The sequence below is a fragment of the Jatropha curcas genome, chromosome 11, assembly GCF_041381405.1.
Source record: "Jatropha curcas cultivar XTBG-Jc1 chromosome 11, XTBG_Jcur_1.0, whole genome shotgun sequence".
Classification (NCBI taxonomy): domain Eukaryota; kingdom Viridiplantae; phylum Streptophyta; class Magnoliopsida; order Malpighiales; family Euphorbiaceae; genus Jatropha; species Jatropha curcas.
In genome coordinates this window covers 13,292,257-13,308,675 of record NC_143161.1, presented here as the reverse complement: position 1 = coordinate 13,308,675, position 16,419 = coordinate 13,292,257, and the positions used below count along the sequence as shown (strand labels likewise).

The 16,419-nt window shown below is 33.3% G+C and overlaps 2 long non-coding RNA genes across 2 annotated transcripts; both read right to left on the bottom strand.

Annotated features, from left to right (window-relative positions):
- Positions 1–7,702: 7,702 nt before the first annotated feature.
- On the bottom strand, positions 7,703–9,985 carry LOC119370869 (uncharacterized). The gene is made up of 2 exons (XR_016318712.1): positions 9,512–9,985; positions 7,703–7,892 (listed from the first exon to the last, which is right to left on the bottom strand). It is a non-coding gene; the product is annotated as an uncharacterized LOC119370869 (long non-coding RNA).
- Positions 9,986–12,837: 2,852 nt separating this feature from the next.
- LOC110010303 (uncharacterized) lies at positions 12,838–16,419 on the bottom strand. Its single transcript, XR_005178420.2, has 2 exons — positions 15,621–16,419; positions 12,838–13,060 (listed from the first exon to the last, which is right to left on the bottom strand). It is a non-coding gene; the product is annotated as an uncharacterized LOC110010303 (long non-coding RNA).

The window sequence follows — 16,419 nt, the reverse complement described above, 5'->3', positions numbered from 1 at the left end:
GGAAGCTCATCTATCTCTCACACACTAGACCTGACATAGCGTATGCTGTAGGAGTAGTGAGCCAGTTCATGCACAAGCCACAGGTGAAACATATGGATGCTGCCTTGAGAATTGTATGATACTTGAAAGGGTCACTAGCGAAAGGAATCGTGTTCAGGAAAAATGGACACTTGGAGATACTTGGGTATACGGATGCTGATTAGGCCGGGAATCCAGTAGATAGGAGATCGACATCGAGATATTTTTCTTTTGTTGGTGGGAACCTTGTAACCTGGAAAAGCAAGAAGCAGAAAATTGTAGCCCTATCTAGTGCAGAAGCAGAATTCAGAGGAGTAGCTCGGGGATTAGTGGAGCTATTATGGATTAAGAAGTTACTAACCGAGATTGGGTTTCCACCTCAGAGTACGTGTCAGCTTAGGTGTGATAACTAAGCTGAAATTAGCATCTCAGAAAATCCAGTGCAATATGACAAGATGAAGCATATTGAAGTGGACCAACCTTCATTAAAGAGAAATTAGAAGGTGGGATCATTAGTCTACCATATGTTCGATCTGAGGATCAACTGGCAGATATTCTGACCAAGGCAGTGACAGGGCGAGTCTTCCATGAAACCTTGTGCAAGTTGGGTGTTGAAGATCCCATGACCCAACTTGAGGGAGCATGTTAGAAGAATAAATTGTACAAGGAAAGGATTGACCACCTTAATGGTAGGATCAATCATTTCCTAAATTAGACGACATAGGATCCCTAGAATCAACTTTTGTACAGTAAAAGGAAAGCATTGACCACCTGAATGGTAGGATCAATCATTTCCTAAATTAGACGATACAGGATCCCTAGAATTATGTTAAATTGTCTATAAATTGTCTATAAGACAAAAGTTTTACACAGAAAAAATTATAATGAGAATTGAAACCTCTTCTTCAAACCTAAAACTCTAAATCTAAGACTATTGTCATTATTTCACTATGTATATGTTAAGTGAAGTTTGAAAATATTACAAAATGAATGTTTTATCAATCCATGTCAATATATTTTTGGGTCTTCTCGGAGAACTCGCTAAACTCAAGGAGCATGGTATTGTACTATAACTTTACTTATGATATTCAGCATGCTTTGAGATGACCATATGCTTTTATTGCCAAAAATTTTGCCCAGTAACTAGGTTCGTTGCTTCAAAAACCAATTCTGTGTGTATGTAAATCTACATTATTTTTAACTTCCTAATTCATTCATATACACTCAGGTCATATAATATTTTAGATTAAATTAATTTTTGTGTTTAAAGATTTGACATTTACATACATAACAATGGTAGAAAAACAAACTAAAGTTCTTTCACTGGTTCTAGCCTCCATGTGTCTTTTTATTGCAGACTATTGATAGGCGATTCTATAAGGCCTATATGCGGACCTGGAAGAGATTCATCAAGATTCAATATCGCAATTGGACCATGTAGGCAGAAATTTACCACTATGCTGAAAGTAGGAGTGGGTGCATAGCTAGTCGTAGACCATTCTTTTAGACACACTCTGTTAAGTTGAATGTCATCCTGATTCTCTCTCAAGGCATTGATCCTAAGACCCTAATTGTGGACCTCATTTAGCACGCAGTGCGTTGAAGACATGGGAGGTGTTTGCTTTTTTTGGACTTTTTGCTCTTTTTGGGTTAAGGTGAATGGATGGTGTCAGCACTAATTTAAAGTTGTTCTAAGTATAATTTTGATTTTGGGAAGGATAGATCACCCCCAAATATGTTTCTTTTTGCAAAGATGAACAATCTAGCTGACTTTTGCTGGGTTTGTAGAGACTTTCTGCAAACTTGGATGAGTTTGGGGTTGATCTGCAACTTTTATATGTATAAGCAAACATTAAAGCTGTGTATGCAATTTAATTTTGAACTTAACTTTGTTCTAGTATATTACCAATCCATGGAAATATTTTAGTTTTACAATCATATAGATTAATTGGTGGTAAATATTTTTGGACGGCTAGTAATGATAAGCTTACACCTATCATAGGCCATAAAGCATAGGCACCAACTGACTATTCAAGATATGCAGGAGTCCTATTTTTTGGACCTCAACGTATGGTGTTTCATTTTATTAGTTGGCCCTCGTGCGTGGTTTCATTATGTGGATCTCGAGCACATATACGATTTCAGCGAAGAGTAATTTTTGGCCTTCCGATGCTATCGAAAATAATTACTTCATAAATGGGCCAAAGAGTCCATATAATTTTTGGCGACACTAGTCTTACAAAAAATTACATTCACATCTTTATAGAATATAAAGAGCAATTGGGCCACTAACATTAATTGGGTCGTTACCAGCTTCTGTCAAGAAACTAAGTCAAGTGCCACGGACACAATTGCTAAGGGATGGTAAAGTCATTTAAATACCTAACCTTGGACTTTTTTCCTCCAAATCGCAAGAGGACAATGCTTATTTCAATTAAGGCATTTTTGCCAAAACTTGCTACTGAAGATGGATTCCGCTATACAAACTGAGGTCGATGGTCCTGTCTTGGAAGGAGAGCACAGGAAGAATGTCCTACTGTGTTTGTATGGTCGATCGTGTGCAACGCTCATCTCAAAATTACTAGAACATTATGGAAGGATATACCACAAGTATACCGAACTTGAGGTAAACCATCATTATTTAGGGTTTTGGCGGTGTATGTTCTGTTTTTCATTCGATGCATGACATTGGTGCTGCCTATAATTGAAATATGGTGTAGAATGATTTTTGTGATTTCAGAGTTTGGCATGATGATGTTTTCACTCCAAGAACTAGACGTCCTTGGATAGTGTTCAACAGTTGCAGTTTGCTGGAAAGCCAATTTAAGGACCCACTTAATCAAATGAATACAATGATAAAGGATCTTAGGTTGCTGAAGAAAGAGGTCATTTAAACGTTAAACCTAACATTCTATGTCTCAATCAAGAACTCACTGAAGCTATTGATTCGACCAAAAGTGACGTTGTTGAAGGCTTGATGAAAAAAGAGGCTGAGGACATAAAGATCACTGCATGCGAAGTACGACGATTGATATTGGTGTGGAGACGGAATAATACAACATATTTAAGAACTCCTTACATAAATCCATGCATGTACGATGATTGAAATTGTTTATCAATTGCATATTAGGTGCAAGTCAGAATTTCAGAGTTTATACAATCGAAGAATGTTTCTGCCTCTTTCTCAATTTTATCCATTTACTGCTACTTTGTATTGATCGACAAACTGCTTAAGTGTGCTTCTTGGATGAATATAACTGTCAAAATGTGAATTCATGATCTCACTTCTTTATGTTGTTGACATACCACTCGAGGAATACCTCCTAACAAAGATAGGAGCTCATCTCTCCCTCACTTATGAAGAGCACAAAACCAACTGTTGTCATGGAGCCTATAACATTCTACCATCATTTCTCATCCTATTTCAAACTCATCAATTAAGGAGCTGTCATATACTAACTAAAAATATATATATTTTTTTATATTATCATACGGCTTATATTACTTCATCTTCTCAGGGAATTCGGACATAATGTGCCACGGGCACTATCAGGGAATACAATCTCAATTGCCTAGCTTCAGGCAATACAATCTCAATTGCCTTTTTGATGCTTGGACACTGATATGTGATAATGACAGGTGGTGGCACATCATCTATACATCGCATCCACTGTCTAAAAACCCAAATGAAACTAGAAACTTTATCATTCGATATGAGCGCACAACTCAATAAAATTGATTGTCTATGATGGTTAACTCCAACAAAAGGTGCAAATGGCATCTGGTACTTGTTAACTAAATAAGTTTTATCAAATGACACAACATCACTAAACTCCTTGTATGTATTCTAACTCCTCACATCAACCCACAATATATTCTTCATCTGTCCATCCTTGTCAGCTGCAATTTCATAGAAAAAAATCTTGATCCCTTTGTTGGATTCTCCTAAATAATTGATGCACTGATTCTGCATTGCCCTTCTCTAACTGCAACTTTCGAATCTTTTCTAAATGATTAGGACACACCCTCTCTAAGCATCTCATCATCTCATAACCACAGGCATATGCAACCAAAGCACCAAATGTCTTGCATGAACAGATTCCTGCACTATCGTTTATCTCCAATCTCCTCTTCACATACGGCAATATCTCTCAATGTTATGGCAAAAACCTAGATTTGCTAGGGTTTATGTCATGGTTATGCTCTAGGACCGCCGTATTTATTCTCCATCTTCTATCACCTTGTGCAGATCCACATAACCTTGCTTTACATTCTATCCATCTAGATGGATGCTGCCTTTCAACGGACTTACTATATATTCCTGCTTTACATCCACGATGACAACCAATGGTAATGAATTTTGGATCTCCTTTTTCATCCTTTTTGCCAAATATCTTATTCACATTAAATCCTTTACTCAATGCATGTCTCCTGTAGAATTCAAACAAATAATCCAAATCAGAAAATGACATGCAAAATGCCAACACATTACACATTTCCCCACCATTTATTTGATATTCTAAATTATGTTATATGATTGTCACTTCTGTTTCAATTTTACAGCTATTCGCTTCCAATGCTACTATGAACCCATCGATTCTATATATGAAATAGGGTAATGTTAGTACTGATTTTATTATAGACCTCATTACATATATTATTAGAACATACATATTCATTTCATCTCTGCAACAGTCAATTTACTCAGGTATGTTATTACCCCTAAACTTTAACTTCACTTCCCATTATGAAACAATTCACATTGAACAATTTTCAAAAAATTAGTTCACATTATTTCAAGCATTTCAACTCCTTTAATCAATATTTTCATATAATTTTATCAACCTATAGATTATATTCTAATTACAACTAAATGCAACAACAAATTTTATCAATCTACAGGTTACTAATGCCTATGTCAGCTGTTCCTATTGCCTATGTCAGAGCTCACTAATTGATCATGTTCGACCAAAATCTCCGTTCACTCTACCAATAGAATTGCTTCCGGCTTAATTTCATTCAAGGTCCATCAACTGTAGGCACTGTCACGGCGCCGTCCCTTGAATTCAATTTGTAACGGTAAAAACCCTTAACTCCGATTTGTTTGTGTAACAAGAAAATCCTTTTTAACTAATTTTCGTTGAAGACGCGCCGAAAAACTGATGTGGCCCAACAACACAGCTATTTTTTATATTTTTAATGCCACGTAACCCTCAAAAAATGTGATACTTTTATGTTATTTTTTCTCTCTCCTGGCCACGCTATTGCCCTATTCTCTCTCCTCTGTAGCTTGTCTTTTCTTTTCTTTTCTTTTCTAGTTTTTCTTTCCTTTAGCCATAACAAATCTTAAATTAGGAATCGTTTCATCATCTCAAGACCTCTCCACCTCTTCTCTCTCTAGACTTCATCAACTTAAGGACTCACTTTACTCTATTAGGAGTCATTTAGTCTCTGCTTGATAGATTTGAGTGGGGAATTAAGTACAACATAGAAGAAAAAAATCAAGAAGGATTGCGCGATGAGAGATAGGTCAGAGAAGCATTCGTGTAAACAATTAGGGATCCATGACAGAATTGGCTTGGATGGGAGTTGGTTGTTGTTGTTATTGTTTTAATATAGTAGTGTTGGATCATGGAGATCAGGAGATCCAAAGAGAGATGTTGATGTCATCATTGCAGTGTTGTTTTTGGATTTAGGGATTTTGAGTTTTTGATTTGTTTGCCTATTTTAGATGTGTAATCATTTATAGGGAGAGCTAGAGAAGAGTTTCGATTGTAATGAATTTGTGCTTATTTGGATGTTATCAATTATACAATCGAGGGAGCCTGAAGAATATTGATGAGACTTAGGTGGAAATGAGTCCGCTCCGGCGAGAAAGGTGGTGGTTATGGTGGTGGTTCGGTTAGTAGCTACTGGTGCTTTCATATTCCCCTTCTCTTTCCTTCTTTTTTTTTTTTTTTTTTTTTTTTTTGATAAACCTTAAATAACAAATATGTAATTTACTAGCACAATCAAAATTCAAATTCACTTACAGATCTAATATTATCATATCATAAACTCAGGCAAAATCCATAAATATCCATATGAGAAATCCAGGGACCATGTTATGATAGTGTCTATAATTGAGAAATCTCGGGTGAAATTAAGCCAATTGCTTCCATATAACCTTCATTTTTCGTTTACCATTCCTCCCACATGCATTTTCATAAATTGGTTTCAAAATCATTACCTCAACTGTGGCTCCACCTTCAGTTCTTTTCTACAGTGATGTCGCCATCTTCAAATCGAATTCCAGAGAACACTCATGGCTTAATCACATCCATATTATGCTCCAACGACGATTCTCCACCAATAGCTGTAGAATTTGCATTTACACTAATTTCTTTTTAATTCCTCTTTTCTTCTACCCTAAGAGGTTAACGCCTAAGCAAAACACACGGTTTCGACTTTCGAGTGTTGTTACAGATAACTATGCCTCTATCATTTACTTTTAAAATCAATTCGCATGTTGTCCTCTTTATATACCGTTATGTATACACTCTATGCAGTCTCCTTACTTTTTGACTACTATGGCCCACCTTTAACATTAAAAATACCATTTTGACTATTATAGCCCACCTTTGACTATGCCTTTATCATTTTAGCGATTTGCGCCGTAAATGGAAATTAGAAGAAACTGACATAATGATGTTAATTAAATAAAATCAGCAAAGTGGGATTAAATTAAAGGATTTAATGTTTCAATTATATTTAATTTCATAACTAATTTATTTGATTACTATAAAGAGTAGTACATTTCATAACTAATTTTTTATTGCGACTTTAGAGCATTGAAGATTAAATAAAATAAAATAAATAAAACATAAAAAGAAAATTAGAAGTTGTTTAAATAAATTAGTTTGAGGCAATATGAAAGATATCCAATGATTTAAATCAAAAGAATTAGAATGAGGCAATATGAAACCGTGCCAAATTGATGTTATAGATGGGTGCCACTGGTTGCTTACAAAAACTAAAAGGAAATAAAAATAAAAAATAATTAAAAATATTACTTTTCACAAGAATTATCTACTTTGGTATTTTACTTACTACTTTTCTATGATTTAAGCATATATTTTCAATATGGAATATAATATAATTAGACAATAACCTGACATTGAAAAAACTCAATATTTTATATTAATAGGATTATTTTTATGGCCATAACAACTACACAAAAAGGTATGACTTTGTGACAACATTCATCAATTATATACAGGTTAACATTACATGAAGAAAAAACAAATTAAGGAATTACACTAGGACTGGTCCATCAAAAGCTTTTGTTCTTACACTTACATACCGAATAGTTGACACCTAAACATCTCTTCCTTTCCATCAAGTGAATACAATCTTCACCGAAATTTTATTTACTACTAAAATCCAAAATCTAACTGTCACGACCCATGTTCATGGGTCAAACCAGTACTAGGATCCATGTAAATTTAAGATCCTCGAGACCCATAGTAAACCTAATCCATAAAATCCACACTCGTCAATTGGATTTCTAGGAACAGCAAACCCATATTCCTGGCCCAACTTCAATATCTCAAATCAGTTTATGGTTCGGGCCTGTTTATAATACACTTTATTTATAAAATGGGCTAGTGGTCCATATATGCATTAAAATAAACAATTAAAAACGTTCACAAGTTAAGATATTCATATTAATACATGATGAGAGACATATAAGTCCTACAACTGCGGAGTTCACTCATAGCTAGAAGTAGTGAAGTCCTTACATATGACAATATATAAATTAGACTATTACAAAAATTAGAAATTTACTTCTGTAGCCCTGCGGAAAAGATTGTAGAGCTTCAGTCGGATACTTCCTGACAAGTTAAATAATAAAAAGAGTGAGTTTTATAATAAATAATAATTATTGCATACACATACATGCATTCACACATTTGCTTAATTATATCAATTTAGTCATCCGACTAGTTATATGATCACGCAAATGATCACACAAATCACATAACAACAGCAATAACAAATATTAACACCTTCACATCACGTGAAAATTGATTTGTGACGTCATCGAAACCCCCGGTAAGCCGTCCTCCCATATGGGCCATCCTCTCATGACGTGTGCACTAGGAAGCCAATCCCCATACATGGCCGACCGATCTAATCCTCACTTGACCAGCCCTCTCTTCTTTTTCCATACCAACAGGAGGCCAACCTGTGGTTTTCCATATAATCCATATCATCATATGCACACGGGGGCGTCGATCTCCTCATACGTAGTCGACGGTATCTAAGACCACCCTCACAAACCCATGGTGACCCACTTCATCCCAATTCCACACAATAAGGCATCGCAATATCACAACGCAAATAATCAAACAATGCAATTAAATGCAAGCATATTAAGTAATTAAACACTATCATGCAAGAGCGCAAATAAATATTCATATACCAATTCAAATAAATACAAGAGTATTAAATAATAATATAATAAAATATTTGGTTCTTCATAAATAAATAATAATAATAAATAAATAAATAACTTTATTTTAATTATATCCAGTTAAAGAATTAATCTAAATAAACTTATTAACTTCATTATTAAATATGATTAGCCTAGATTCTATCGAAATTTTGGCAGGACCTCTTCTGAAATTTGAGTAAACCACAATTCAATAATAAATTCTCAAAACTCATCCATCGGGCAATTCACAACAATTAATCCCATCCACCATATCCATTATTCATCAATCATACCTCATTTACCATCTTCCTAACTCAATATCCACTATTGTACCATAGGTTAATACATTCTTTAACTAACAACTAAATTACAATTTAATAAAGAAAACCAAGTGCTTATTATTGATTCATGATTTACACTAGAGATAATAGGGTCCCATATCATAATCATATAGAGCTAAACTTCCCTATCTTAAATTCACCATAATAATCAATTCTAGGTAACATAAATTATCAATAATCTAATTGGCTGACTAAGTCTTTCTAAGGCCACGTTACTTTATGTAATGATTTAGGGATTTAATTAAGTTGAATAGTGATTTTAATCACATATCCATAATCTACGAACTAATTCCTACATTCTGAGTTTAGGAATTTTCCTGACACCGGAAACATTCGCCGGCCACCGCAATCACCGCCGCCCACGGTGACCAAAGAGTGGCAGTACCGGATTTCACGTTTCTCTACGCTAAGTTGTTTCAAATTTTATGAAGCTTGCAAATACCCTAGCAATTTCTATAATTCATGCCCTAATCTAATATAATCACAATTTCTCACAGTTAAATCTTAAGTTCAAATTCTCCTAAAACCTCCAATTAATTCACAAACTTCAAAACCTAATATTTCAAAGACCTTCAATTAACTATCTATTCGAAATCAACTAAATTCCCTAATAATTTAAATTTGGAAATTATACCAAAAAAAAAAAAAAAAAGAGGAACTAGGTCTTAGAGAGTACCAATCAAAAATCGGATGACGATTTCACAATCCGCGCAAGGAGAAGATGATTCTGCCTCCTGGGGTCTCGCCGTCATACATCCCTAGACTCGAAATTTCACAGGAAGCTCGATTTTGTCGTCCATCTGTTGAGCCAGTGGCTAGTTTGGCCGGAATATGCATCGACAGTCACTTCTATTCATTCCGTTGGAGATCTGTTCAGCATGAAGGAAGGCTTAGATCGAGTTCAGCGATAGGAGAGCAGCATTTCTACACTGGTCTCATCGACTGGGACTTGCCGGTAGTCAGGAAAACTAGTCGGCAAAGATCAGCGATGCCATTGGAGAGAGAGAGAGCACCGATTCGCCTCCATCGACGACAAGAGGCACCAAGACTGACATCGTCAATGTCCAGGGAGTCAATCGCCACTTCGTCCCGTCGGTTTAGTAGCCGAAAACCGGATTGTGAGAAGGGAGAGAGCCCAAGATGAGCGCGTCGGAGAAGAAAGGAAGAAGAAGAAGAACAGAAAAGGAAAAAAATCTGGGTTTCTAGACTATTCCGGTTCGATTCGAACGGGTTTGGTCTAATTTAGTGATTTGACTCGATTTTTGCTTGGTTTACGGGTTTTCCACATGGTTTTCAGAAAATTCAAAGTGGTTTATAGGTCTAGTTTAGCAATAATAAAATATTTTTTGATGAATTTCATTAGCTAGAATTTAAAATTAAATTTTTAATTGAAAAATTTTTGAAAAAGATTTTCCAGGTCATTTCAATATATAAAAAATAAGCATTTTTTTCAAGAAGTTGACATATGATATTTCTTAAATGAATGTTCTTCTCTTGCTCTTGTCACATAAGATTTTTAAATTTTGGTGATGACACATGAGATTATAATGTCGTATAGAGCTCTTAAATTTTGATAGTGCCACATAGAATTTAATTATTAGTTATAGTGTTATATAAATATTGATATTAATTATCGTTCAATTATCATAATTACTACATATTATTAAATAATTATAATTATTATAACATTGTAACCTATCTTTCTCAATTAAAATTACATAATATCGGTATTAATTGTCATTCAATCATCATTTTAATATGTATTAAATAATTAAAATTACAATATTATAAACTATATTTTAATTAAAAAATTATCATAATTTTGATGTTGATTATCATATTAATATGTATTATAACTTTTCTTTTAAATTAATATTATTATAATATTGATATTGAAAATCATTATAATTGATCATAATTATCATATATTATTATGAATGAAAATTTTATATTTAAAAGAATGATAGAGAAGGTCAATGGTGAAAATATCTATTAATAGTTTTATTAACAATGAATATCCAAATATTCAATATTTATTTGTCTTAAAATTGCAATATATAGTTATCTTTATTAATTTTAATGATAATATATTGAATTACCATTGATTGCTTATTACTAGACTATAATTAGAGAGAGCTCTTTGAGGGTTGATAAGATCTTCTTTTTTTTTTAATTTCGATAATTCTTATACAATTTTATTTAGATTCAAATAGAAAATTAACATAATCAATCAAAATTAAACTATTTTATTTTTAAATCAATAAAATTAAAGTCTCAATCAATAAAATACCAATAAAATTAAATGTTTTCTAATTAGAATAAGAGTAAAATATCTTAATTAGTATCTTTTATAATATTTTTAATCAACCAATAAAAGTAAAAACTTAAGTTACTTCTTTTTTGGATATAAAAAGAAAAATAAAATTAATTTTCTCTACAAATTTATTTTTATAATTTTTTATTTTCCTTCTAATTTGAAAAGATAATTATCAGAATTCTTTCCCTTATATTACTTCCTTATTTCCAAATTAATTTTAGTTTAGTTTTCTTTTCTTTTTCCCCCTTATTATGATATTATCTCAAAATATGAAACTTATCTTTTTGCAATTGCTATCATTATAACTTATTTTCTTACAATTTTGCTAAATAATTGTTCTACTTATACTTGCCTGTCATACAAGATAGACTTTTTTGATTTTATATATTATATAGATTATAGATTATAGATAGATTACATATGTGATAATAATATGAATATATGGATAGAAATTTTAAAATGTATGAACATATTCATTTATTAGAGGTATGATATGGTAAAATAAAAATGGGAAGCTCTTCAAACAACAGCAAATGAAGAAAAGGTTTAAAATGAAAATATTAATATGTCAATGACTTTTTAGTGATTTCATATGATTGCAAAGTGAAAAGGCATTTAAGAAGCAATTTTTTTGTTATTGATTGTAAATCTCTGCTTAGTGAGCTAAGAGATGTCAATCTTTTTTATGTTCGTAGATCTGCTAATGATACAGCTCATAGGTTAGCTATAGCTTGTCTCATGGAGACGGATCCTGTGGTTTGGGTTGTCTCATAAATTTTTTTTGTGTAAACCATCGATATCAGATCCTATTACTAAGGACTGCCTAAACCTGCTTGAAGTTTAATCACAGTTAAGACTTTTCGCCCCTCCTGCAATTGTATTTAGTAGGTATCGAACTCAAGAGCTTTTCTCATATACCCAGCCTGCATTGCGAGTTGTGTTTGTAGACTCCATTTATTGGTATACTTTGGATTCCAACAATAAACAATGAAAAATAAATTAACTATAGTCCATTGAATGTCGAATAAACCAAAAAAAAAAAAGAAAAAAAAGTTAGGAAATAACTCATAAAATTAAAACTTAGTTAAAGCTTAAATTATATAGTCCTACCCTGCAATTTTAGTTACAGCAAATAAATGCAAGAGAGTAACCAAAAAAAAAAAAAACAAAAAATTATTTTGGGTTAAATAAATTCGTAAAATAAAAAAAATTATTGATTATTGTTGATAAAAACATCAATACCATATTAGGAAAAATAATAGGCAAAACTAATAGAGGAAATCATGTAAAAACAAGGAAATCTAACAAAGAACTCATGAAACTGAAAAAAAAAATAAATTCTAAAAGCAAAAGATAGTGATAAACACCGATCTAAACCGAGATTTGAGGACCACTCCACGTAACGGAACAGAAGATACGTGCGTGATCTTCGGAGATAATGCCCATATATTTTTCCTCTATATTCACGTAGCCTGTTGTCACGATCCGAAACCATGGGCTGAACCAGCACTAGGACCAGTAAACCGGAACTATTAAAATTCAACCATATCAATATGAATTTCAAACAATCAACCCATAATGTCATACGTAATAAAATCTCATAATTATATTATATCTTGGCCCAAATCTAGCATCTTAAATATTTTATAGTTCGAGCTCAACTATAATACGAAGCATCCATAGTATAGGCTAATTGGCTCATGCTTTCACATAGATGAATAACTAAATATCTACATAAGTGTATCGGTTATAATCCTACAACTGCGGAGTTTACTAATAGATAAATATAAATAAGTTTTCGTACATATAACTATATAATAAGATAATTATTGAAATTAGGAAATTTTCTTTTCTAGCTCTACAGTGAAGGAAACAGAGCTTTAACCGAGACAAAGAAGAATCTACTTCCTGAAAAAGTTAAAACAAAAGAAATGTGAGTTTAATAATGAATACTAATTATTACATAACACAAGCATTCACATGAAATGCTTCATAAAGTACTAAAATGAACACACAGCCGGTCAAGCATATGGCACAACATCAGCATCCACAAGTAATTACACCTTCAAGTAATCAAACCAGTGGTCAGTGGCGTCAACGAAACTCCGATGAGCCGTCCCCACACATGGCTCATCCTCTCATGACGTGTGCACCACAGAGCCGATCCCTCATACATGGCCAACCGGTCTAATCCTCACTTGACCAACCCTCTCATTTTTTTTATACTCTTTTCTTTCCATACCAACAGGAAGCCACCCTGTGGTTTTTTGTATAATTCATATCATCAGATGCACACGGGAGCACCGATCTCTCCATACATGGCTGACACAAACCCGTGACGACTCACTTCATCCCAATTCCACACAAACAAGGCATAATAATATCACAACACAAATAATCAAACATCGCACTTAATTGCAACACATTAACAAACAAAGATTATGCAAATGTACAAATATACACATATATAAAATAAGTAGAAAAGTAATGAATTAAATAAGCAATAATCAAATAAATAGATAATTATAGCATTATGTGGTAATGTAAAAATGCATGATGCAGATGGTAGAGCACTGTTTATTATTATTTACAATGATAAAGAAGAAAATCTTTTAGATTCTGATTCGCAGGAGCGGTGGATGAACTCATACGATTTAATAAATCATAAATGCAAAGGAAATAACTAAAGTAAATAAAGAGATTTATTTTAGATATATCAAATTAAAGAATTATTCCAAACAAACCTATTAACTTATCCATTAAATACAACTAGCCTAGATTCTATCGAAATTTCCGCAACACCTCTCCTAAAAATGGAACTATCAACTTGTTTAAATATCCCAATAACACCAAGTATTACTCAATCAATACACGCAGTCCATCCATCGGGCAATCAAACAATTTTATTTCCCTTCCTCCATCCAAAGTAATCACATCAATATTTAATCGTCAATGTCAAACTTTAACTTACTATATAACATTAAGTAAATAAATAAATAAGCAAATAAGTGAAAATAGCTATTTGCTTAACCTCCACATGTTACTAGTTAAACTATCTAATATAGACCCTTACAATCATATAAAACTATAGCTTACGTATCCAACATTCGTTAACTAAAATCTCATATTACAACTTAACAATTCATGAATCATCATTCTTATTGAACAAAATTATAAATAACAAACCTATTTAAATTATCTATCAACCATAGATCATCAACGAACACCGAATCTTGAAAGCACACTCGCTTGCATATATAAGTCCCTCTAAAACAACACAAAAACTTAAGGTAACTGCTACCAATTCACAAAATTCGGAGTTTTTCTATACCAAAATTACATATTACACATTAACTAATCAATCACTAGCAAGAATTAAATTTACAACTTCATTGTACCATGATATCAAGCAACAATTTCTTTTTAAATAATATCTTTGATTAGTCCTTGAATACATAGATACATATATAAGTATTAGTGCATAATTCGCTTTCACGATTAATTCTTTTCCATATTCTTTAATTTGTACCTATACATATAAAACTTCAAGCTCAATCATTGCATGCACACTTGTATAAATACATCCCATAAATCATCCATAAATTTATACATGTCTTTCTTTCTCCATACCAATACCAGAACCGAATTTCTAATCAAACTCATAGCCTAAATGCTAATAAATTCGCCCTTCGACAAACAATTCGTATATTGCGTCACTTCTCACCTCATCATTCTCAAGGTTCAAGTAATGGAATAATATGGAAGGAGTTATAACCATAAAAATTCAAATTTATATTTAAAACCCATATTCCACTCACTCTCTTGTTTCTTGTTTCTTTTTTTTTTTTCCCTCAAGAATTTAGTATACGGTATCATTTCCTACTTTATTAAGCATAACTTAACGAAAATAGCTAAGGTTTTACTAAGCAAAACTCAACAACGATAATAGCTAAGCTAGCTGCTGCCATATCAAGGGAAACTTATTTTTGAGTAATTTCAATGCTACTTAACACGTTTCCCCATTTAAGAGCTTGACTGCAACCTCATATACTCATGTTAAAAGCTAGAGTTCAAGTGATTAACATAAAAAAAATACCTGCTGCCACTAAAGAATTATTCTCAATTCTCATCAAACTCGATCATTATAACATCTGCTTTCGCAATAAATTATGAAAAGCAAATTCATACCACCAATAAAATCTTATTTCAAGCAAAACCATGACTTTCTCCGGTTAGAGGCTGCCACCCTTAATTCATACCTTAATCACACCAAAACACTCATCAAAATATGTTTTAACTATAATTAGTGAGCAACTAAATTTTTTTTTTTTTTCTAGATTTTTGCATTAACAATAGTAGCTAGGGATTTCATTTCTACACTAAATTTATAAAATCAAATCCTTCATATTATTTTTTTTTTATCAAAGAACTCATATATTATACTAAAGAGGTTCGGAAATTGGCTTACCCAATAGTAAATCGCTTGGGAAATCAGAATTTCCGGTTAGAACAATTGGCAACTAGATCTATTCTCCAAACCGATTCGTGCCGCTGCTAGTTCGGTCGAAAGTGAAGGAGATGGTGGTCGGAGAAGCTGCAAGTGAGAAGATCAGATCACAAACGCGGCTAAGGACAAGTGTCGCCGGAAAAACGAAGGAACAGGGTTGGTTCTGCTACTGTCCCGATCGGAACGCAACCGCAGTTCCTTGCGTTTTCTGTGCCAGCAGGTGAACGACGATGGAGAGGGAGAGTGCGGAGCTACGCCGTTGACGGGAGTGAAGCTGGAGTCGTCCGATCGTGCTGGAGTCACCAGAGAAACGAGGAGAGAAAAGCGAGCTGTCGATCGAAATCGCAGCTCCCTCTCTCGCTTGCGACGCAATAACAGGAGGCGGAATGGAGAAGTCAGTGGCCGCTGTAGCTGTTAGCGAGGAGAGGTGGTCCGTTTGGCGGTTAATGACGGTGAACGGAAAACGCAGGTGGGGGAGGAGCTGTGTCGGCTGAATCGGGAAGGATAGATTTTTTTTTGGGTTAGGATAGGTCGGGTATTTCCATATTCTAGAGATTTTTCATTGGTTCTAAGTCGGTTTAGGTTCAATTAGAATCTGGGTTGTCCCAAATCAGGAGTTTTGATTGGTTTTCAATTCATTTATGGATTTTTAATGGGTTTAACATAGTTTTCAAGTTTGGTTTAACAAATAATGTAGTTATTATTAGAATTACAAAACTATTTTTAATTGTAAAAATATCCTATAATATATTTGGTTAAA